Source organism: Crocodylus porosus, unplaced genomic scaffold (genome assembly GCF_001723895.1).
Source record: "Crocodylus porosus isolate Cpor-Errol unplaced genomic scaffold, CroPor_comp1, whole genome shotgun sequence".
NCBI lineage: Eukaryota > Metazoa > Chordata > Crocodylia > Crocodylidae > Crocodylus > Crocodylus porosus.
The window spans coordinates 50,731,638-50,756,064 of NW_017728907.1; the positions used below are offsets into that span (position 1 = coordinate 50,731,638).

The 24,427-nt window shown below is 43.6% G+C and overlaps 1 protein-coding gene and 1 long non-coding RNA gene across 2 annotated transcripts in view; one reads left to right on the forward strand and one right to left on the reverse strand.

The window, feature by feature from the left end:
- Positions 1 to 24,427, reverse strand: part of AGBL4 (ATP/GTP binding protein like 4) — a 1,420,095-nt gene that overhangs the window by 552,452 nt on the left and 843,216 nt on the right. The gene's annotated exons all lie outside the window — the stretch shown is intronic.
- Positions 1 to 24,427, forward strand: part of LOC109307458 — a 29,176-nt gene that overhangs the window by 179 nt on the left and 4,570 nt on the right. The gene's annotated exons all lie outside the window — the stretch shown is intronic.

Here is a 24,427-nt window from a genome sequence, read left to right on the forward strand (position 1 = left end):
GGCTGGAGCAATCGAGCGCGGAGGGGCGGGGCTCCGGGCAGGTGCGTGAGAATTACCGTATTTGCACCAGGCGCGCAGCCCCGCGCGAGCCATCGGAGCGCGACACTGCTCCCGGGAGTGCGCGCAAGAGGCCGTGTGTGCCCCAAAGCATGCAAAAAACCATTTTCCCGACGAAAGCCATCACATCTCTCCAAAGAACCGCAAAATGCACCTTTTTTTTGAGTGAGCCTTCACTCGCTTTTTTTTCTTTTTTTTTTGGCGGGATAGGGTAGGGTGAGAATTTTTCCTGTTTCAAGGCAAATCAACCAGATTGATTCCGAATCAGTCAAGATCATAGGTGGCCCTGCAACAGGCACACGTCCTCCGTCCCACCTGAGGCATCAGATGTTTCCAAAATCCTTTGGCGGGCATCCTACGTGCAAGTCCAAGCCTGGAGGCTCGGGGCTTGGATGCCCCCGTGTTTTGCTTGCCCTCAGCCATAAGGCCCCAGGAGCAAAGAGGGAGGAGGCTCCCCTTTCCATAAAGGGCATAAAGCCAAGACCTTCCCACTCCAGCAGCTCAATGGGAGGTTTCCTATATGCTACCTTCATAGATTTCATAGACGCTAGGGCTGGAAGGGACCTTGAAGTCCAGCCCCCTGCCCAGAGGCAGGAAGGCAGCTAGGGTCAAAGGATCCCAGCAAGATAAGCATCCAAACATTTCTTAAATGAGTCCAGAATAGGTGCCTGCATCACTTCTGGAGAAAGTCTGTTCCAGGTCTTGGGGCTCGGACAGTAAAGAAGTTATTCCTTGCGTCCAGCCTGAAATGGTCATAGAGGAGTTTATGACCATTTGTCCTCGGGGCGCTCTGGTGAACAGGGCTGCAGCCTGGCTAGACTAGCAGGTACTATCCCCATGCCAACAGAGCAGTCTTCCCAGGAGTGACTAGGAAGCCACCATGGTGATCATTGTATTTTCCCTGCCAGGCAAGCATAGGACTGTGCTTGATCTGAGCCCCTGATTGTCAGCACTTCCTTAGGACCGCCTCAAAATAAAGACACACTTCAACTATGATCCCCAGTTTCACTTACTTGCTGGTGACTTACACTGAGCAATATTACGATGGCGACTTTTTTGCATGCTTACTTGCACATTTTTCAGTGTAGGACAGTTTTTCAGCAAATATCATAATTTTGAGCTTCCAATATGATCACTTTATATTTAAGACCTGGCAATGCTGCTCTGTCACTTTGTGCCTGTGCAGGCAGCTCTGTGCAGGGCTGTCCCAGTACTGGGGTCCCCTAGGCAGGGGCTTGCCCCTAGCCAGGTTAGGGAGGGGATTCCCCTTCCCAGGGGAGTTGCCTCCCCTGCTCCTTCTCAGTGCTGCACTCATCTCCCCGCAGAGAGCCTCCTTTCCTTACCCTGGCCCAAGAAAACAAGAGGAGAGGGGTGATCTCCTCTGCCTGCAAGGCCTGAGCCAGCCCTGAACAGCTGCATGTGCTGAGCAAAGGCAGCAACTGGGGCAGAGAGAGGAGCAAGCCCATTTCCCAGACAGCCAAATTCAGAGTCCAGAATGGGCCAGAGCCACGTGTCAGAAACACTGGGGATTCTTTTTTTTTTTTTGCTCCAAAACCCCTGTTGCTCACCCCATGGGTCCCAACACTATATAAAAGGGTTGTGACTAAACTTTAAAAATAGATCATATTTTTCATACATTTTGAAAAAAGATGCTACTTGTGTTTCACCATATGTTAACACTGTGCATACTAATAAACAGGGATCTGGGTTTTCCATTTGCCATGGAAAAATGCGGATTTTGTCCTTTAAAGAGCCATGGTAGAACCATAGTCTGGTGTGCGAGCAGCTGGCAACAGGAGGTGGTGAAGGCAGCGCAGCCTCCCCTGCTTGTTACTCCTTGTACTGCTGGTGGCACAGCTGGTGTGGGGGTCTTGGCAGCAGCAGCAACAAATCTCGCTGCCCTGCTCTGCCCTCTCATACCAGGTCCTGCCTGCTGGGCTGCAGAGGTTGGTCTTGTTCATGCCAGGCTAGCCAGGCTGCATCCCCATGCCTGTTGTGGGTGCACAAATCTGAGGGGGCACGTGCCCCACCATACCCCGCCTCCCCACCCCACACACTAGTGTTTAGGGGACAGCAGGTCAGGAGTGAGGGGCATGAGCATAGCTGGGGTGGTGAAGAGTTGTGGGTTGGAAGCGAGGGGCACTGCAGGGCCAGGGGACTGTTTTCTTCTTAAACTTTATTGGGTCGGGGCTGGCCATTGATGTTTACAAATGGGTCCTGGTACAAATAAAGGTTGAGAACCGCTGTGCTAGGAGATAATAAAGACCTTTCCCCATCCAACAGCACTGTCCCATGATTTCCCACTGCTGATGTTGAAGTTGAGTTGCCCATAGAAGATGCCAAAGGGCTTCTTGGTGTCATTTTCCAAAGATAGCAGAACAGGACTGCATGGTGTCTTTCATAGCTTTGGATAGCTGGCATCAATGGAAACATGTCCCACACAGAACATGGATGTTCTGAAGTTCCCGCTTTACTGGGTTACATACTCACAACAGTGCAGGTAGCTTTCTGCAAATTCTTAGGTATGTTTTTTGTAAGGCTGGGATCCAAGGCCGCACTGGTTTTATGATACACTTCCTTGTTATAAGCAGAACAATTAATTTAAAGAGACTACCTCCAGGTTCAGAATCATTTGCAAGCAGCATGAGCAAGGAAGATGTAACCTAAAGCATGTGAATCCTAAGATAGGAATGCTGTCAGTTTTACACTTGCAGAACTCAACACAAAATGAAACAAGTATCAACCTGCTCTTGAAACCATGCAGAGTAAAACCTGTTGCCTGTCTCTCCATAAAGACATTTTAGGACTAAATTAAGAGGACACAAAAAACTGATACAGAAATAAAATGCACGTATCAGCTATAAGCTTCTCTTATAACAAATGGGAGCATCTCTTTCACATGGGCATAGTGTTCTAACTTGCATTCTAAGATGTGTGCCTTTAAATTCCAGTAATTAATTTTAACATGGAAGTATCACTAAGTCAGTATATGATTTTAGGTATTTTTTATACTTAAATTTATATGATTTAAATGCAGTTCCAAAGATTGCATTACTGATCAAATGATAACTGCTGCAGTGATTGTATCTCTTCTATCTTTTGTTACAATAGAGGTAGGAAGAGCTGCAGGAAGACACAATGGGACAAACTGATAGTGGATGTTACTCCAACTCCAGTAGAGTTACACCAAGGATAGATTTGTCCCATTTAGTTCAGCAGCTGGTGAATCTTTGGTACGCTGAATCTTATTGAGATTGTATTTCCTCTGCAGCAGAAATCTATTAGAAGAAGAAGGAGAGAAAGAAGGTGGAGGAGAATGGGGAGGTAGGAGTAGAAGGAATAATGAAGACAAACTAAGGGGAACAGGAAAGGAAGGTGGAATATGGAGAATAAAGTTCTCTTCAGGCATCAGGGAGGCCTGGATAATTTGCCTCACTACAGAAAACTGAAAGCAGCCAGGAACATAAAAAGCACTTCACATTTTCTTTCACATTACAGTGATTTTTAGATTCTGTCTATCTTAAGGAAAAGACATTTTATATTCCAAGGCCCAATTACAACACATGCAGCACAAAGATGCCTTCCAGAAATCCTCTGGTCAGCAATGGTAGTAGATGCTGCCTTACAACCAGAGAGGGAGACATTCTGGGTGACGAGCCAAGGGTTAAAAAAAAGAGCCACATGCTTATATGTACATACCTTGTGCCTACCAAACACGTGATTGCAGTAGAAGGAATTTTAATGATAAAGAATTACCGATTATCCTAAAAAAAAAAAAAGGTGAATTCCTCATATTTCTTTTCTTCCTAGAAGAAATATTATTTTAGGGCTCATTACAGCAGTAACTAGGTTTTTGTACTGTCTGTCTTATGCAGAAGATCAGGTAATGGTCCTTTCTGGCTTTACAATACACCAATAAACACTCCGCATTGGATGGGAAGGAGCCATTTAGAGACAAGCTACCAGTATACAGTGCATGTGTGTACCTGCTTGATAGTTCATCTGCAGCATTTTTCACAAGGGTTAGAATTTGCCACTCTGAATTTAGAGGGACAAAAAACAAAGTTTAAAGATGTTTAACAAAAACTTAAAGATGTTGCATTGCCCTTGTAAGGATCAATATAGTTTTTACACCATTCCTCATTTATCTGAGACCTAGAACAGGCAGCAAACTCAGCACTTTGACTTAGCCATTCACAAGAAGTAAATAATTGTCTTCTGAAAAACATTTTTTTAATCAAAATGAAACCACAGTTTAAAAAGTAAAAGTCTCACTCCAAGAGCCAGGAAACCACAAAGTCAAGCCCCAGCCCTTCCGCAATTTGTGAACTGTTATTTCCTGGAACTCTCTTGATTCTAGTTTGACTGCTGTTATTTCTGATGAAAAATTAAAACCAAAGATAAAGCCTGCTGCTTTGATCAGAACATTTCATATTTCTCTTCAGGTTGCATGGTGAAGAGGCAGCAGTATTAAACAAACATTAGTAACCTTAGCACCCACATCCCTCTTGCCTGCAAAACAGTAAAACCAGGCTCACCATTGACCTCTGTGTTCAGTGCCATGCCACATATCAGTCCCACCAAGCCTCTTTGTAAAGAAATCCTCGTTTACCTTTAGCATTTAGGAGCAACCTGATTTCTCATGGATGGCCATTGGCCCAGAGGACCCTTCCAGGAGCTTCACATTACCAACTGGTGACCCTGGATCACCCAGGGTTTGCCTCAAATTTAAAATCCTGCTTGGAATTCAGGAAGAGGCCTGTATTTGTCTTGCCTTCTCATAGATTTTGTGTTTTTGTGGGAAGTGTAACTTGGTCCTGCAGTTGTGTAGTCTGCACCTGACTTTCCGCAACCAAAACTAATGCTACAAATCAAATGGCAAGAGTATAAAATAAATTAGAAGTGAATTGTACATGATAGGTTTAAAATAAAAGCCTATAGACAGTATTTTTCTCCCACCAACTATATGGCTGAAAGCGTACTAGATCCTTATCACTGTATTTTAATGATGGCACGTCCAGTTTAGAATATCTCAGAACTAACGACACATTAGAATGAAATATTGTCCAAAGGTGCATTCATGTGCACAACCACTCACACATAACAAAGCTGTACTGGTTAATTTTTATTAACAGTGTGATTCAGAGAGTATTTCAATTATAAAATGCCCTGCCTCTTGATGGGTGGCACATACATTACAAGATCAAAGAAGAGAGAAAAAGAAAGATGCTGTGGTAACTACAAAGACAGCTTATTTCCATGTGTAAATGAACCCTGCTACTGAAAAGGACAGAAAACTCCTGAGTCCTACCCTACCTGCCTCCTACCTGACTTTAGACTAACATAGCTTACTACCTCTCTCAAATGCTGGGATGTGGGAGATGGAGGGAGAACTGGGGCAGGGATAGATGCGAAGAGTGAAACTAGGGTTTCTTAAGAGATATTCCCAACTCAACCCAATTAAGCTGTTCTGGACATGCTTGGTTACATGGGATATTGCATTAATAATCTGCAAAAATATTTTAAAAACGCTCAAGGTTTTTCATAGATTTCATAGACATTAGGGCTGGAAGGGACTTTGTAAAATCATCAGGTCCAGCCCACTGCCCAAGGGGCAGAAAGTCAGCTAGGGTCAGAGGATCCCAGCAAGATAAGCATCCAAATGTTTCTTGAAAGTGTCCAGAGCAGGTGCTTCCACCACTTCTGGAGGGAGTCTGTTCCAGGCCTTGGGGGCTCAGACAGTAAAGAAGTTTTTCCTAATGTCCAGCCTAAAACAGTCTTGCAGAAGTTTGTGACTGTTGGAACTTGTCATCCCTGGTGAACAGCAGGGCTGTGCAAAACACAATCATTTTGTTTCAACATCTGTTTTGCTGTTCTGAAGGGGGCAGTGTTTTGTTTCATTATTTCATTTCGTTTTGTCAAACCTGTTTTACTCTTTTGAGTCATTTTAACGTTTCACCCATAGGCTATAATGGGGAATAATGAAAATGCCTAAAATAATGTCATTTCTTGCCTGATTTGGATGCAAATTGCCAGGATGGTAGCCCCTTCGGAGGGCATGAAGCCTGCCAGGTTTCAAGGAGATAGGTGCAGAGGTTTCTGGGAAACTGCACCTCAAAGTCTTGAAAGCAAAATTTGCTGGCAGCGGCAGCTTCCTGTCATCCAGCGCAGATCCAGGGGTTCGCACCTCCAGGAGGGCTGCAGGGCTGTGTCGGACTCCTCCCAGGGGTGCGGACCCTGGATCTGCGCTGGATGACAGGAGGCTACTGCTGCTTCCTGGGACTGGCACTGGGTGCAGCCCGCACTCAGCACTGGGGTAGACAGATATTGCCACTGGCCCCACAGAGCTGAGCCCCATAGGGCTGAGCTCCGAGCAGCTCACAGCCCCCTGGGACTCAGCCTGGTGGCAGGAGGCAGAGCACAATGCCGGGGCTGCACGCCGTCTCCTGCCACTGGGCTGAGCTCTGGGTGGCTCGCAGCCCCATGGAGCCCAGCCTGGTGGAGGGAGGCAGAGCACAGTGCCTGGGTTGCGCTCTGCCTCCCGCCGCCGGGCTCAGCTCCAAGAGGCTCTGCAGCCCCCTGGAGCTTAGCTGGGTGGCAGGAGGTGGAGCGCAGCGCCAGCTCTGCCTGCCTCCTGCCACTGGGCTGAGCTCCAGGGGGCTGGTGGAGCTGATCGGAGAGCAGCCTGGTGGCAGAAGGGAGGCAGAGCCGGTGCTATGCTTCAGTTGGCTCCACCACCCCGCAGAGCACAGCCCAGCAGTGGGAGGTGGGGAGATCCAGGGCTGCACTCCCTGCCAGGCTAAGCTACATGGGGCCGTGGAGCCACTTGGAGCACAGCCCTGGCTCTCCCCTGCCTCCCACCACTGGGCTGTTTTGGAACTCGAAACATTTCAAAACTTTCAAAATGTTTTGAGTGCCCTCATTTTGTTTCAAAACTGTTTTGATGCTTTTTGTTTCATTTTGATTTTGCTGTTTTGAGCTCAAAACACGTCGAAGCAGCTTCGAAACAAAACACTCAGTGAAATGTCATGCACCCTAGTGAACAGGTGTTTCCCTAGTTCCTGATACACACCCCTTATGTACTTATAGGCTGCTACCAGGTCACCCCTGAGTTGGGCTTAGGAGAAGGATAGATACATGCCTGTGTGTACACTTAGTTTTTTTAAACACTCTGAAACCATGGTGATGTGATACATGAGGCTGGGTTAGATAGATAAAACTCCAATCTTTTAAAATCTGCTACCCTCCAACTGCTTCCACCAGGGCTAAGTGCAGATAGTCAAAAAGCTCCAGGCTGAATTGATTCAATCTTCACAAGTTAGTCGCAGCTGCAAAGACTGAACCAATACGCAAGTGAACAGACATTCATTTTTGATTAAATGCAGCCAGATGCTTGCAGTGGCCCAGGCCAGAAGCCATGGGATGTTAAAGCATGCCTCCCTACTCAGCTGGAGTAGACAGCTTGCGCCAAAGCTAGCCCACCCACCCTGTGAGGGGGAGGTTTGCAGGGGAGATGCAAAGCATCCTGGGATGATGGGAGACTGAGTTAACTTGAATCTGGAGGGGATCTGGAACAGAAGTTCAATAAACTGATCTAACCTAAATCAGTTGAGTCTGATACTACATCCATCCAGGTTTATCTTAAACCAGTTTCAACCACTCTAAAAGCAATTTATGTGTGCTGAACTTCTGTTGTGTTACAGATTTGAAACTGTTTCCAATCACTTACTCCAGTTTATGTGCAATTTCTGTCCCTATCCCAGAGGGGGCAATGCAGTGTTTTAGGAACCCCACTAACCAACCTCAGAGAGAACAATTTAACATTTACTGAGGTTTAGGGTAATACTTACCTGTCAGTTTTTACATTAATTAAGGTCTTCACAGTTGAAACCCTTTGCTTGCATCCTAACAACAATTTTAACCAACTACCCATTCAAATAAATGAAACCTTAAAACCTTAAAAACAATCTTGATGGATCCATTTGCACAGAAGACATTTATTTCTAAGAGGCAGCTGGTATATTCTCTAGCATTAAGAGGAAATGATTAAGCAATAATGACTGATGTGTAGGGCACTTCCTAGCTGTTAATGACCAGCTGGAGGAGCTGAGGGCCAGAGGTGAAACCAGCCAATCATTAACTGGCAGGAAATGCCCGACCTGGAGGTCATTATGACAATTATAAACCATGAAAATATGAAAACATCAAGAAAATAATTACTTATTTATGTGTTGAAAAGTTGAAAGTCCAGCTGTCTGTTGCCATGGATATGGTTCTCTCTTTAAGATACTCATCTTTCCAACTGCACAGACAAGGAGCTGGTCGGGGTGACCTACCGGCCTTTTCCATGCTGCAAACTTTTTAGCAGCTAAAGCTCTAGTAACCTGCAGGGAAGAAGAGCTTGTCCTTCATCTTGTTTGCTGGATGCATCCTTCTGGCCCAAGTGAGCTTCAAGAGCCTTTCTGACAAGCAGAAATACTTGTCAGGAATATACAAGGGCTCCCTTGCAGTACTGATTTTTGGAAGACAATGTCACCAGAGCCCATTTTTCAATTAGTTGGGGGATTAAGGACTTTTAGTCTGTGCCTGGACCCTTGGTCTCATTATTTAAAAAAAAAAGCTTCCCTGCATTATTATGGTAGTTTTTTCCAGTTTCTAGATAGTTATAGGTGACCTAGATTTTTCTGTATTGCGGGACCTTTGATATCAAGAGGTCTTTTTAGTTTTTATTTTAGCTGGGACTGAGAGACTTTGTAGCCTTTGGGCATCAGTGCAAAGGTCTTCTCATTTTCTCACAGTGCTTGTGATTATGCACCAAGTCCTGTTGTGCTTAAGCTAGAATGACAGTACCTGCCGGCTCCAGGAAACAGCAGCATTGATGGTCTGCCCTCATTGTAAGTCCATTTTAGATGACTGGATGCCTGCTACTTGGACCTCTCTTCCTATATTCACAGCACTGGTCTTTTTTGAGCAGGCGTCTAGATTGGATACTCACTTTAGAGGAATTATTTTGAAAGCTTTTTTTTTAATGTAGAACTCCCCACCCCACTTCTTATGGGTGGTTTGGCTTGCTGGCTGCACATAAATGGCAATAGACATCGAGACAACTGAGGTCAAGGCAGAATATTACCTCTGCATGTTCACACCACCTGCCTTGCAACTTTCCGAGGAGGTTTGATCTCGTAAGACTTCTGCGCTGAGCTGGAGACTGCACTGATTCAAGTCTCCACTCCAACCAGCTAGTGCTGCAAAAAGACATTCCCAAAGTCGCAGCAAGCGCTGCTTTTCCAGAAGGTTCTTGAGGGCCAGCAGCACCAGAGAGAGCATTTCGCAGGGGAGAAGTCAGGCTCAAAGAAAGTTCCTTAGCAAGGTTAACTGACCTCTTTTCAAACCTTCATAGTCTTTCATCTGTATTTCAGTAGAAACCCAGTTTCTAAAAAGACTATTTAATTTCCAACAAGTAACACAAACATCCCTACAGTTAAGGGATATAGTTTTCCATCTGCTATAAAGATCATTATCACAGTAGGGCCAACAATACCTTTGAAGGCTCTTAACTAATATATGAACATATGAGCATACTACCTCTCTGTAGCAGGCCGATGAGAGCCAACATGGATGGGAATGGATGCTTCAACAACAAAGTCTAACACAGTCTCTCCTTGCTGTCCATAGGAGTTGCTTATAACAGAACTGAATAATCAACATCTAGTTCTTTGCATTCCTAGCTCCGTGCATCCAGGTTTCTGAAGATCTGCAAGCACTTTGCGGACACCACACGAATTATCTTCAAGTGACAGCATCCATATGAGGCAGCTTTTACAGGTGAAGGCAACTCTGGTAGTCTGCTATTAAATCCACAATGTGGAAGATGCTAGGAATGAGCCACAAGCAGCACCCTGCCTCCCAGCTTTCATATAACGACACTATCCAGAGGACCTCTTCCTTCCCAGGCTTCTTTATAGTTTTCTGTTGACTCTGAACTATTCCACTGCCCTGAGTCACAAAGGAGGGATCATCCTTCCATGTGTACTGAGAAGCCAAACTCAAACTAATTAAAGTGAACCAGAAAAGGAATATACAAGTGCTTCTGAGACCACACACACTGATGTGCAAAGCCTCACTGGACTCAGAAAACAACTCAATTCTTGCTAAGAGTGGGGCCCATCCTTCTGCATCACTTACAGAGTATCCACGTAACAATGTCCTCCTCATCTCAGTACACAAATCAAAGGTTCATATCCTTTCCCTCAGGCTAGATAAGCTACAGAGAGCAATACACTTAAGGGTGAAATGTATGTTAAAAATGCACAATAGCTACTATTTGCAAATCTGAAGACACTGACTCTGGTGAAGTCCATCCGACATGTACAATTCATACTCACCACAGCGAGCTACAACATCAATCTGGCTTCCTCAACCAGGCCCTTCATATTCAGCCAGTGTTTTTCTCCTTAACAAAGGATGTTGCTTTCAGTTTTTTAGAGAGAGTCCTAAACTAAACACCCCTTTGATGCAGCATAGGATTTATTTTTAGAAATCAACCGTGAGAATTTTCTGTTCAATGCTGCCTTTAAGTACACTTCTAATGCCAGTATGTTTAAGGACCCTCTACCAGGTCCATGCATAGAATGCCATGCAGCCATTAGTGTCCTTTTACACAAATACAGTGATGAAAAGCAATAAATGAAATTGTGTTTTTCCCCAGTTGCAGTATATTATACACATTATTAATCTCTGTTGTTCATAATTTACATTAGCCTCATCCATAAAACAGAGCTCAGGTTACATTGTCTGACGCTCACGTTCTCTATAAACATCAAAGTCGGACATTTGAATAAGCAATTTAACGTACACATTTTTATTCAGTTCAATATTCTGATCTACTCCTGACTCCTAGCTGGAATAAGTATTCTGCAAGATGATTGCAGAGAAACAGAATAGGAATAGGAATAGGCTTGCAATACTCTTTTCAGTGGGGATGGTGTGATATTAAAATTAGGTTCTGCATATAATCAAATGTTCAATGCTTGTACACATATACTTGGTATAACTATTCCTTTATGAAGTTAGTATGCAAAAACCGAGCAATCCAATATTTTGAACATATTAAGTCTGCAACTGCTACACAGTCCAATCTGATGAAAAAATGATGTCAATGAAAATAAGACACTGTCAGGACCATTGCACCATACTGAACTTGTTAAATTCATCATAACTAGGTTATGGAGACAGAAAATGCTGTAGACTGTCTTTCCACAACAGCCGAGAATGTAAACAGAGGTTGTGTACAGGACCTAAATTCAATCTAGGTTATAGGTAGACTCTTCTGGCTCTGTAAATATTTGCATAATCCTTCAAATGCTCTGCTGTTTCGATATACATCTACATATTATATGCATTTAAGATATTATATAATATAAAATTTATGATAAATTTATCATCTTACTGATGGCTTATATTTTCTAAATTCCCTCATTATTTAAATTGCATATAGCTGACCACAACATTGAAAAGATAAAATAGACGAGAGGAAGACCTGAGATCATGCCCCTTAATTGAAGATGGCAATGAAATTCTGTTTAAATGAGTGGAAACAACGTAACCATGCATTGTACAGACACTAGAGTAGTATATCTTATGTAAAACAGCCTTGGATACTTCTTACCCTTACTTTATTTGTATTTATTTTGACTTAAAGAGTAGCCAAGTATTGTGGCATCTTGGGCCATTGGAGTATAGCTAGCTGCCCAGAGAGTGAACTATTCATATTTTTAGGCAAGTCTGGCACAGATGACAGATGGCACTTAGGGACACCTTGCCACCTCATTGCACAGTACAGAATTAGTATATGGTCTCCTTGACCTAGAGACCTGACCTGACCTCCATTTCTATGAGGGAAAAGCATAGTTCTTCCTCCACAAATCCTTTCTTCTTTAACCTCTGCAGCATGGGTTCTTACAAAGGTACCAGTTACTGCTAAACATCATGTCTTTTATTATATGGTGGGCATGTCTAAAATAGGGAGTGGACTAAGTCCACACCAAATGCATTTCACCAAAAGAAAAGGTTCAGCTAACAATGTCAGCATACCACTTTTAACATTACTATTTTGACCTTACAGAGGCCCCATCTACACTTCACTGGAATCAGTCCTATTGACTTGAAAGTCTGTCAATCAGGCCTTCATGGCATTTTGTTATCCATCAGTCTTGAAATACTTCGCAACATAGGGCACATATTCCTTCCTGAACTTTCAGGTGGTGAAGTGGAGTTAAAGAGCAGTTATGGGTCATGTACAATATAAGACAGGAGTTCCCAATGTTTATGTGCCCAAGGGCACATTCAAATTTAAGAGAAAAAGCAGCGGGCACCAATATGAATTCAGCCGGTCAGTCTCGTGGCCGACTCAAGGTAATTCCTAAATATGCGCATGCGCATAGTTTTATTTTGGGAGGGAGGAGTAAGCGCCAATCCGTCACTGTGTCAGTCAGACTGACTCAGTCTTATTTTGGCAGCCGGTAGAAAAAACATTTGAAGTGTTGCTGTACTGAGTTCAGTCAGCAGTGACAGCATTTTTTGTTGGAATAATGATTTTTTTACTGATCGTGAAAATGCACGCAGGCACCTGAATAAACCTCAGGGGGCGCCATGGCACCCAAGGGCACTGCGTTGGGAACCCCTGATATAAGACCTATGCACAACTGAGATGCATACGTCCAAGGCAGCAATCCAAGAAGCTCTGTTTCCATTATCACCTAACCCTCTCCATGATACAGAAGTTTCTCAGGTGCCTCTGCATGCCCAGGACTGCAAGGTCTGAATAGTTTAATGCTTACCTACTATTCTAGATCAATCAGAAGTCCCAAAATAGGTATTTTTCCTCAAAGTCATTTGAGGGACCCAGCTGGTATGTTCTCAGAGAATGCCCAACACTCAATGATGCAATTAAGCTACCTAGCAAAAACGGTTCTAGGTACTTTCTTGAAGAAGACAAAGGTGCTGGTGCTCAATGTTTATATATCAGCTTACCAACAGAGGCAAGATCTCAGACGTACCACTGCCTTCAACATTTCCTGTTGCCTGACCCTAGGAAGCACCCTACTTGTCATCACAAACTTCACCACAGGGGTTCCTACAGGGGACTGGGTTTCACCCAGCTCTGTCCCTTTCCTGGGCCTACTCACAGTTACAGGTTTTGGCACCCAGCTTCCCCAGCATGGGAGCTCCTCTCCTTGTTCTCACCAGGGTCATTCTGCCCAACAATCCATGCAGCTTGGCTTATATAGCCCTGCAAAGGCAGTACGTCTGAACTGAGCTGTCTTGACTTAGAAGTCACAGCTTCCTCTTATTTTCTTAGTAATGGGACTAGGGGTCTCCTATGATGCCAGGACCTAGCCCTAAGTGAATGAGCACTCTTAATACTCTCATCCTAATTGTAGAATACATTAAAATTTTTCTGTATCCTTGTGCAAAGGAAAGGACGTATCAAGAAATAAGGGTTGTCTATACACAAAGGTCGTACCACTGTAAGACAGCACCTACATTGCAAGCATACCATTGCAGACAGTGGCAAGCTCAAACATTTGCAACTCCATGTGCCCTACTTCCCAAACAGGAAGCACTGTAATTTGTTTTTGCTCACCCACAGCACTCCACAACTGCAGCTGGATTGCTCCCAGTTCAGAAGGCAATGCCTTCCCACCAAGGGGTGTACCAATGTGTGTATTTTGGTTCAAAAAATAAAATCACAGTCCTAACCAAAACTGAAATCACTGCACAGATTAAGTCTAAGAGCAAGAAAGTGTTATGAGAATTCCCACCACCTTAAAGCTTTTTGTGTGATAGCTGAACTACACAACGGATATCTTCTTCTGATACTTCACTGCCTCCATAAAGGCATTGGCTACATTGAAGTCAGCATATTTCCACAGTTTTCTACATTTATATATTTGTATTTATTTGCAGGGGAGCATTCATCACAGAAGTGTAGGTTCAGCGTATATGCATACTTGGCCTGACTTTTCAGAAATGCTGACCACCTTCAATTTCCCCATGTCCTCAATGGAAAATCATGAGTCAACAGCAGTTTTGAAAAACCCATTAACTTGGGTGTTTAATATGGATTTAAATACCTAACTTTAGGCCTTCAAGTTTGCACTTTTTTGGCTCCAGTGCCTTATTATGCCAAGTTATCTCCAGGCACTGAAAAGATGTTCTACAGTTCAACCTTCTGGATGATACATAAATAGACACACAGACACTCCTACAAGGCATTTGTCTGCCAAGCTGGAAAATGCCAGCATTATGAATGGTCAATAAGTCAACAGCCTGCAATGTTAAATTATGAAATCAGAAAGAAATATCGTTTATATTCCAATTTGCTGACTGGAACCATGAGTTCCAGAGAAGATGCTAAATGTCTCCAATAATTGCCACAAGGCAGCACATTTGAGTATTGTTGGAGAAATTAAAAGGGGGAAAAAAGCAGATCAGCATGAGGCGATCACATATATTCTATATCAGCAACAGACAGCTGGTAACATATGCTGGCAATATTGCTGAAACAGTAGAACGTAAATTTTATGGCAGGAAGGACGTCGGATTCATACATTAGACTAAAATCGATAAAAGAGGGAAAGTGCATTTAGTGTTCAGATCTCACAACCTAGATCTCTCTTTCAGCTCAGTCAATCCCAGTATTTAGCACCTGCCTGTCACTGTGGTATCTAGGCAATAAAAAAAATAAAGCAAAAATGAGCAATCAGAAAAGTAGATTCTCTGCTTCTTTTGAGACACTTTCTCATTTGAGTGTCTGAATGTGTTTTAGAAGAGCTTGGGACTGTTCTTCCTACGTTATTAGCAGAGCTGATCAATCTTCTCTGTCCAATTATCCAGGCCAAACCTAGGGTTTTGTCAAACAGAATTCAACTGGGGCGAGGGATGTCATTTGATGCCATTGTAACGAGTAATTCTATACAAGCATTTTCATTTTGAATTGCAGTTTAACATAAGGGAATTGTCATCTGGTTTCAAATCACATATCTGATTAGCTTTTTCATTTTTTTGGTTTAGTTTCAAGCATCACTTCCTGCTTCATTTTTTTTTTTTTGTTTGCTTCATTTTTGGTGTTTTTTTCCTGTCTTTGTTCTGTCCCTCTCCCTTCATTGCATTCCTCACTGGAAGAAAAAAGCCTAAGAATGGGAGTAAAAAAATATTCCACATATTTACTGTATTTGGCTGGAAAAGTGCAGTTAGCAGGGAGACCTTTAGAATTCTTAGAAAACTTTTCCAGTCACAAAATCTACAAAGTGCAAGAGCGCTTTTATCCATTTTCTTAGACTTTTTCAAGATAAATACATAGAGTGGGTTTTTTCACTTTCTTTCAGTTTTCCTTTAAAAAAACCCAACCTTCCTGCCTTATCCCAGGGAGAGACAGAAGCGAGAGAAGAAATGTAAAGATTAAAAAACAGTGGGAATTTCTAATAGAAATGTTTTGTTTCAGTTTCCTGTTAAAATGCCAGGGGAAATTACTCAAAAATGTTCAGGGAGAGAAGTCTTTGAGACAATCTCCTGATTGGTGTGTAAAAACATCTTCCCAGAGCTGTTCTGCATTGTGCTATCAAGATTTGGACCCATTCTAATTCCAGAGCTGAGGCTCGGCTTTGTATACCCCAAAGCTTTATCCTGGGCCTGCTCTAATGCAGAATTCTTGATGATCACAGCCTTGGGCAGATCCAGGATTTACAAAAGAAAAGTGTGGCATTTCACTCCTCTGAACTTAAGGGTGATGGGGTGCAGAACTGGAGCCCCAAGGGCTGGCAAAGAATACCAGGGCACTGGGCAGGAAGCAGGCACATAATGGGGGGACAGACCACCTGCCATCACTATGGTCCCCAGCTGACTCAGGGGCAAAGGAAGCTACTCCTACCCTGTTTTGGGGACTGTGGGGAGCAGCTGTGCAGGATGCTGGGCTCTGCTGGGGACAGTAGCAGTAGGTACACAAAGGGGAAACTTCTTGCTGCCTCGCCTGATCACAGCAATCACATGTGATTTGAAGTACCCAGGACCAGGCCACTGAGATCTTAGGCTAGATATCAGGAGGCGCTACTTCACGGTCAGGGCGCCTAGGATCTGGAACCAACTTCCAAGAGAAGAGGTGCAGGCTCCTTCCCTGGGGGTTTTTAAGAGGAGGTTAGATGAACACCTTGCTGAGGTCGTTTGACCCCAGTATTATTTCCTGCCATGGCAGGGGATCGGACTAGATGATCTACTCAGGTCCCTTCCGACCCTAGAAACTATGAAACTATCTTTGTATTTCCAGCCCACAATTATGATGCAGCTTCAGTTACAGACAATGTATTGCTCAAGCATCAGTGGTTGGATTCAATTATGACAGATTTTGAGAAAAACAATGAAAGGAAAGAGACTTTACCAGGGGATTGTACATTGCAAGAAAACATCAGAAATATCTAAAAAGAATAAAAATGCATCAGGTGGTGAAATGAAGAAAAAGCAAAGAAAAGGTAGAGAGGGATGGGAGGTCATGAGATATGCATCTGGGGACATTCACGAATCAAGCAAAGGACAAGAGTTCACCTGTCTTGAGAATGCTGAATTCACCTTTAGTATGTCATAGCAGCATCTTGCAATCCCATCAGCACTATATGCTTACTTCCCCTTAGAAGTGCTGCCACAGATGAAAAGCTCCTGTACTTGTTAAAGAGACAGTCACAGAGGCTGTGCTATCATCCTACTCTATGTTGCTCTCCATCACACCACTGGTTGAATCTGGGCATAAATCCAGCAGATCTGGCCATGAAAAAAATCTCTGTAATGCAAGCGAAAGACTCTGGTGACATGCAGCAGATGCAGCTACTGACCTGTTCTCCTCCCTGGTGCTGTCACAGAAGCTGGGGCTCAGGCTGTCCTACATTTGCTGATCAGAGGCTGTCATATCAACCCCTGCCAGCCAAAATAAAGCAGCCCATAACTGGAGAGCAGCCCATCAGATAAGTAGTCTGTGCCCAGAAAAGGCTCCTTTGTACCCCATCCTTCTAGCCAGGGGCAGGCAATTATTTCAGGCAGAGGGCCGCTCTACGGAGTTTTGGCAAGCCATCGAGGGCCACATGAAAGGCAGCCAGGGGCAGATAAATCTTAATTTTCTAAATTTTTTAGGGGCCCTGCAGGCTGGATAGAATGGCCTGGCAGGCCACCCATGGGCCGCATTTTGCCCACCCCTGTTCTAAGCTGTGCTGCATGCCCCTCTGTCATAGGCAAGGACTCAGGCCAGAGTGTTGATTGCTATAAATAATTTGAATCAAAAGTAAAAAAGATCTACAACATTGTCCAAGTTAATCAACCTGGTTCCTCTTATAAGAACTGTTGGAAACAAAACAAAAAAAACAAATTGATGCCTGGAAACTACCTTAGTAACTTTTCTAGTCAGCTCATGAATCATTCCAAACTGCAGACATGAACCCTTGGTGGTCCTACATGATTTAATGTAATCACAAACTCATTTGATTTCTGGGAACATGGTCTCTCTGGAAATACTTACCAATAGGAATCCTTGCCTTCCCTCAACCACCCTTTTCTCTTTTGTTGGTGGATGGTTCACCTCATTAATGTAGATCTCAGTTTTCAGAAAGTAGCTGGTAGTTTAACAGATTCACTGCAAAATCACCTGTGAGATAAGAGCCATCCATTTTTTAACCTTCATCATCGATCATTTCAGCACATACACCACTGAATCTCCCAGGTAGCTCACAAAGTCTGACTGCTTCTGGAGGACCTAGAAACTTCACACTAGAAAATGTCGGTGCTCCACTACATGATGCTTTACAGTTTCTGCTAGATGTACTGTTTTCTAAGAGACATACTAATGTCTTGCACTTCCCCAGTTCTCTATACCAGAGGATCTCAGGACACTTTATTTATAACTCAAATTCATGACACGTGAATTTGTAATCATTTTAGCCAGAATGGGAAAATGAGGCACCATAAGGTTTCTAATCCCACATAGCCGGTGACAGCTCTGGGTTCCCCATCCACGTATCATGACTTCCAGTCTCCTGTTCTGATCATGTAACACTTGGTTCCCCTGCTGTTAATAGTTCATGGCATAAGCCTATTTATTCCTAATCAGTGTACATAACTTTGATCCAAAGAAAGAGAGACAAAAAGAGATACCTCTTTTATTATCCAGATACATTTTTTCTTGTCTTTGTTGCTTTTTGCTTCACTGTAAACATTTTTAGCCCGCACGTTTTGTATTTGCTTCTGTTCTTTTAATGTTTTATAGTTTTATTTATGTGTTTATTTATTCATTTTGGCAGGCTCCTTTAATGGATCAATAGGAAAATACATAGCTATCCTTCCGTTACAAAGATTGTGGAATTCTGATGGTGGAACATTAAGTGGTCTGTGCATTTACAATGTCAGCCACTCATATCGTATTTTATATTATATTTTCTAGATTTTATGATGGAGACTTGTAGCCCTCTTGTGCTTCATCTTATATGTGTTTGCAGTTTGCCAATCAATTCATCCAACTGAAACTTTTATAAAGTTAAAAGAGAACTTTTTGAAGGAATTTAAATGCAAATTTAATTTTTCTTCATATACCCCTGGCAGCATATAGCTGAGAGTTTCAAAAGTATAAATAGTTACCTCTTCACTTTATCCTTCTAGAAAACTTTCTGGTTTTGTGGTTATTCCTTGAAATTCACTTATGTTAATATGCACATGATATGGATGGACCAAGCACCCTTTATAAATGACTGTATAAAGTTTATTAATGAACTGTTACTGCTGTCTTCCTTTCTATCTTTTCTTCATACATGCCGAAGTATTAGCCTTGATATCAAACTGCAATAAAATATTTTGTAATGATCTGATCCATACCCCTTTACACTGTGTGTTTGATCCAGTGATTTTGCTTTCACCAATCATATACGTTTTTTCTTCCATACAACATGCCCAGGCATAAAATGTTTTTGAAAGGCAATATGAAGAAAAAAAGACCTTACCTTATAGTAAGCATCTAAGCAGCAGCTGCTAGAGAGCCAAGACTGCTCATTGCTCTGCTGCCTGTGAGTCAGTGCAGATTTTACTCTTGCTTTTGCTTCATAAGGGACAGAAACTGCTCTTACTATATTTCTCACGTAAAATGCACACTACAATTTCCAGAAATTGGTTTTTGGGGGAAAATGTGTCTATTTATCTGAGGAAATATGGTATATAGTGCTACAAGCAGTGACATCACTTTATGAAATGCAACTGCATCCCCTCCATAAGAAGAGTTTACAATCAAAGGGTGCACTCCTGCTGACAGTGGTTACTAGGGATATTGCTTTGTGCCTCACTGAAGCTGTAAGTGGTTTCTGGGACAGAGGCAATAAGCTCTGGGACTCAAAGGCTTAAGCACTCATTTCACTTTGACATCAGTAGAACTAAACAAGCTACCAAGTCCCTCATATGTCTACGTGTCTTCAGCATTGGGACGGAGAGAGAAAGCACCACACAACAGTTCAGATGCGAGAAAATATGACAAGAACAGGTAAAGGTTCCTTACAGAAGTGGATTGTCAGAAAAGAGAAGAAAAAAGGGCAGCTGAACAAAAGTCGGGAGACTATAATGAAGGCTACAGAGCTATATCATTACAAGGCACAGAGCTGAAAGAGCAAAGAGTATTGTAGCAGGGCACTGAGGTTGCACGTGGGGCTAAGGAGGGACTCACCTGACTTGAAGAGGGCTTGGGCCTGAGCTATATAAGCCGCACCCCTGATCTGGCCAGGCAGTCTCTCCCTGGCAGCAGGGCTCCTGAAGGGACTTGAACTTAGCTAAATCCTGCAGGGGCAAGTTACCTGGGCAGGGAAAGACTGGATTTTACAGGCAAGTGGCCTTTGTTTTAGGTTAAACCCAGAGCGATTTTGGGGTGTCTACCAGAGGAGGAGATGTTTTGCTTTTTTTTACTTAAGTAGAACTGAGGTTTTAGCCTAGAGCACTGCTGTGACAGGCTTAAGGATGACTCGGAGAACTGGTTAGTCAAACCCGCCTAGGGAAAGGCTGAGGGTCCACCAGAGAATCCACAAGCCCTAAGTGGGAGAGACCAGACTAGAGGGTCCCAGAGCCCAGAGGAGGGGCTGTGTGTGAGACCAGGGGTCCCAGAGCTCAGAGAAGGGGCTGCATGCGGGTCCAGGGGTCTGAGAGTTCAGAAAGAGACTGTGTAAGAGACCACAGGGTCTTAGGGCTCAAGCAAATCCACGTGTGTAAATAGACAACATCAATAAGAGAACACCTGCGAGGCTTGGGGTGTGGTGTAGGGGAAGAATGGAGCCAAGCAATTAGCCCTTAAGGCTCCAGGTGCTTTGCAGTGGCCCAGTCAGGCCAAGGGGGCCTGTTGCGCCCAACGGAGTAGTTGAGACTAGTGGGGTTCAGGGGAACCCCATTGGAGATTTAGCAAGACTGGGGTTCACTCTAAAGCCCGTGGGCAGCCTCACTTACTCACTCTTTAACAAGATCAAGGTGTGCCGGGCAAGCAGCTGAGGGAGGACAATACTCAAGTAAGAGCCAGGCAGGAGCTCTATAGCCACTGGCGGAGGTGGGGGGGGAGGGCCGTCACAGCTGCCCTGGGGCATGGACCTGCTACAAGGATATGAAGCAGAAGGGAAATAGATAGGAGATAACAACAGAGGTGTACCATACACAAGAGCAAGATTTTGTAGGACTCTGACCCTGAGGACAAAAAGCTTGACGGTAATGCAGCAGACACTGGGAAAGCAATGAAGGGATTCAGAAAGAGTGGTGGAGTGGGAAGCAGCTGGAGTGGAGAAGCAAGTTAAGGCCGTGTGTAGATGAAATGAGGGGGGTGTGTGCACAACACTTTAAAGCAGGATAAATGTTTTTGCACCACTTTAATGGTGTCAGTGTTTGCATGCCTCGGTGGAGTATTGCGCATTAATTCCAGCCACTGTAGGAAATTCGGTAGCATAATGCACCTTAATGACTCAGGGTGCAGCAAAATAAAAGTCATTTGAGGGGTTTTAGTTTGCTACCCCTACAGCTGCGGAGTGAAGCACCAGGCTCTGTGCAGCTCCATGGCTCTGCAGGAAGCCCTGCAGACAGCCTGGCAGCAGCCCGGGAAGGCAGACTGCCCAAGAAAAGCAGTGAGCCTGATCTTCCCGCCCCCCACCCCTGGGTTCTGCCTACCTGCCTGAGCTGCGTGGGGGCCCGGTGCTTCCCTCTGCAGCTATGGTGCCCCCCGGGACCACCCAAGCTGGGTGCCTGCAGGTGGGTGCCTCCTGGGGGGCGGGGGGAGGTCACCACTGCCACAGAGGGAAACACCAGCCCCCTCCCCCACAGCCCAGGGACCACTCCACCTGCTGGCAACTCGCCCTCCCCTCCCCTCCCTTCCCTGCTAGAGAGGCAAGTAAGTCAGGTGTGGGCACGACACGGGGATTCAATGGGCCCTAAATTGAAGCAGTGTTTTTAAAAAACCACCGCTTCAATTTAGGGCCCCCATTTTGTCTACACACACCCTTGAATTACAGGGGGATGGCAGAGATGTAAATTTAAAGCAGGGAACGGTGAGAGACAGGAAGGCCAGAAAGAGAAGTTTAGTTATCATGATCAGAGATCACTAATGCATAGATAAAGAGACAGAGTGGAGACAGAGAGTAATACTCGGCTTTGGTTAATATTCTATTATAAATATAGAATGAGGAAGATGACAACTGTTTATTGCATTTCACATCCTCAAAACATACCTGAAATTTCTGGTAAACAACAACAGCACTAATTTATTCATTTTAAACACCTGGATTTTTGTTTTACAGTTCCCGCCAGGCCAGCCTTTCCCCCTGAGAGCAGACTCTATATTATCAAATATGTGAATAGGAAATGTTAAGATAGAAATAGGATAAAGCACCAGTTACCATATTTCTGACCTATTTCATTCCCCATGAAAATTGCTTTGGCTGTATTACTGACATCTTTATACCCACAATCCAAATAACCATGTACTAAGCATATGATATAGTGCAGCTGGTTACAAGATGTAACACAAGACCACTGAGGAAAAGAAAATCATTATAATTTCTTTTTTTTTTTTTAATTGCATGGTCAATGAAACAAGCCTCCATTGCCTTCTGCACCTTGGGATGCTTGCTGACTCCAAACCCAGAGGAAGTGGGTAGCTAACCACCTCGCCATATACAGCTTTCTGGTTATCCATAAAGAACCCAGCTACTGTCCTGGTTTCCACCCTGCAGGCCAGCGACAGCACAGGAAACATGTGAGGCCACAAAGCAATCCTTGCAGATGTCACGTATAAGTACAAAACCAACCAGACACAGAAGCTGCTCCAGCTGACGTGATGTGCTTTTTCCTTTCCCCAGAAATTACTCTGATTTTCCTTTGATTTTTTTTTTTTATAAAGGATTGATGTTAGCCTGTCAGAGGAGTAAGGGTTACATGTTGGAGATATTTTGCCTAAGGTAGTTTCTTTCATTAAAGATGTTTAACCAAATCTCACTATTCCAGCAGAGTTGAATATAACAGCTTATTTTGAAGACCCTGCTGGTGTACACCTAGGGTCCATGGAGATCACTGACTATCACATCCCAAAAGCAGGGACCGCATATTTATTAACTCATTGATATTATGCCTATCGTATCATTTAGTGCCTTCACAAAACTGGGGCAAAAAAAAAAAACTTCTTAAAAACTAATTTCATTGGCAAAACATCTGAAATACTAAAACAAGGCTTTCCTTATTCCAAAACACAGGAACCCTCTCCACTTAGCCCACTGGGCAAGGAAAAGCTGGAGTAAAGAGGGAGAACTTGCAATATGCTCCAAACCTCATCCAACCCAGGTTCTGTTAAGAGCAAGTAAAACTCTTATCTTGCCTAACAGGTCAGTTCTTGCCAAAACTCCAGATCTTGTGATTACAAAGAACATAACAAGAAATCAAGAGTATAATAAAAAATAGTTAATAGTTAGCATAGGGCGCTCTAAGGTCAGGTATCAGGTTCCTAGTGTGAGAATGACTATTTTTATAGCCCTGTGTAATCGAGTATGGGACTATTCTAAGGTTGCTTTTAAGGCTCTTGGCAAGCAGAGGTTTTCAGCAGCCTGAGAAGACCCAATGTGAGTTGAGTGTTCACGTCTAAGTCTTTCCAATTAAGCTGGCTCCTGCTAAATGTTAAAGATATGTTTGTGTGCATTTACTGTGCAAATAATATCTCCATTATTCATTGTGGGAAGTGCTGGCTCATTTGAGAACATAATCAGTTCGGTTCTTTTTGGGCCATTGTAATGGGATCTCGTGTGCCGTTAGAAAGGATAACATTTCCGAAAGAGACAGAACAATTAGGTAATGTGTTTAAAATCTGGACAGACCACTTCCCCGACCGAATAGCAATCACGAGTAGGGACACTGAGGCACCGCAACCAAAGGAGAGAGAGCTGTAAGAGCAACAATAATACAAACAAATATCCTTCCCGACTGCAGAAGCAAAAGATATTCAAATTAAGTGAAGAGCGGTCTGTGTCTATGCATACAGGGGTTGCTCAAGGCAGAGTCTTTGATACTCCCCTCTCCCTACACGCATCCCATGTCCCGAGCACGGCAAGATTCAAGAAAATAACGAGAAGGAGCAGACGACTGGAGAATGGGTAGGGGAGTGGGTGGATATAAGATCAGAGTGAAACGAGGTAGGAAGCCTTTTTGAGCAGTCTGACAGCCTGACAGCGAGCAGAGCAATTCTGAAACGGAAAGCAGACCTGTGCTTTCTAGGTGCATCACGGTTTTCTATAACTTGTAGATGTAATACCGGGTGAAATCATTCCCCCACAGAGCCTATGAGGTTTTATCTTCACACACTGACCTCAGCAGGGCCAAGATTTCTCCTCTTGTCTGTTTAATACTCATCTCTATAAAGGGAAAGGGCTAGGGGATGCAGTTGCAAAATGAAGTTGAACTGTCTTGTATGATGAAGTCCTGATAGCCTACCTAAATTACTGGCAACTTCCTTCATTACTGCAGCAGAAACTACTAAACATCTATATAGGGCAGGAAATCAGTTTTAAAACAATAAAATAGTCAGAGGGGTTAAATTTTCACCTCTTTCCCTTAAACTAAAACTAGAAGATTACTATTTAATGGGGCTTTGATCATTTATAACCATAAATTTGAGTAGCTGACAGGCCTTAAGTGGCATCATAAGCAGTAGTATGCACACGCTGTTGGATTTATTAATCTGGAGTAGGTTTGCTTTTTTTAATCTGAGCAATACTGGATTTTGCAAGCTGATAGAGATTAATTAGGTATGACTTATAATGGAGAGGGGGAAAAAAGGGAAGAA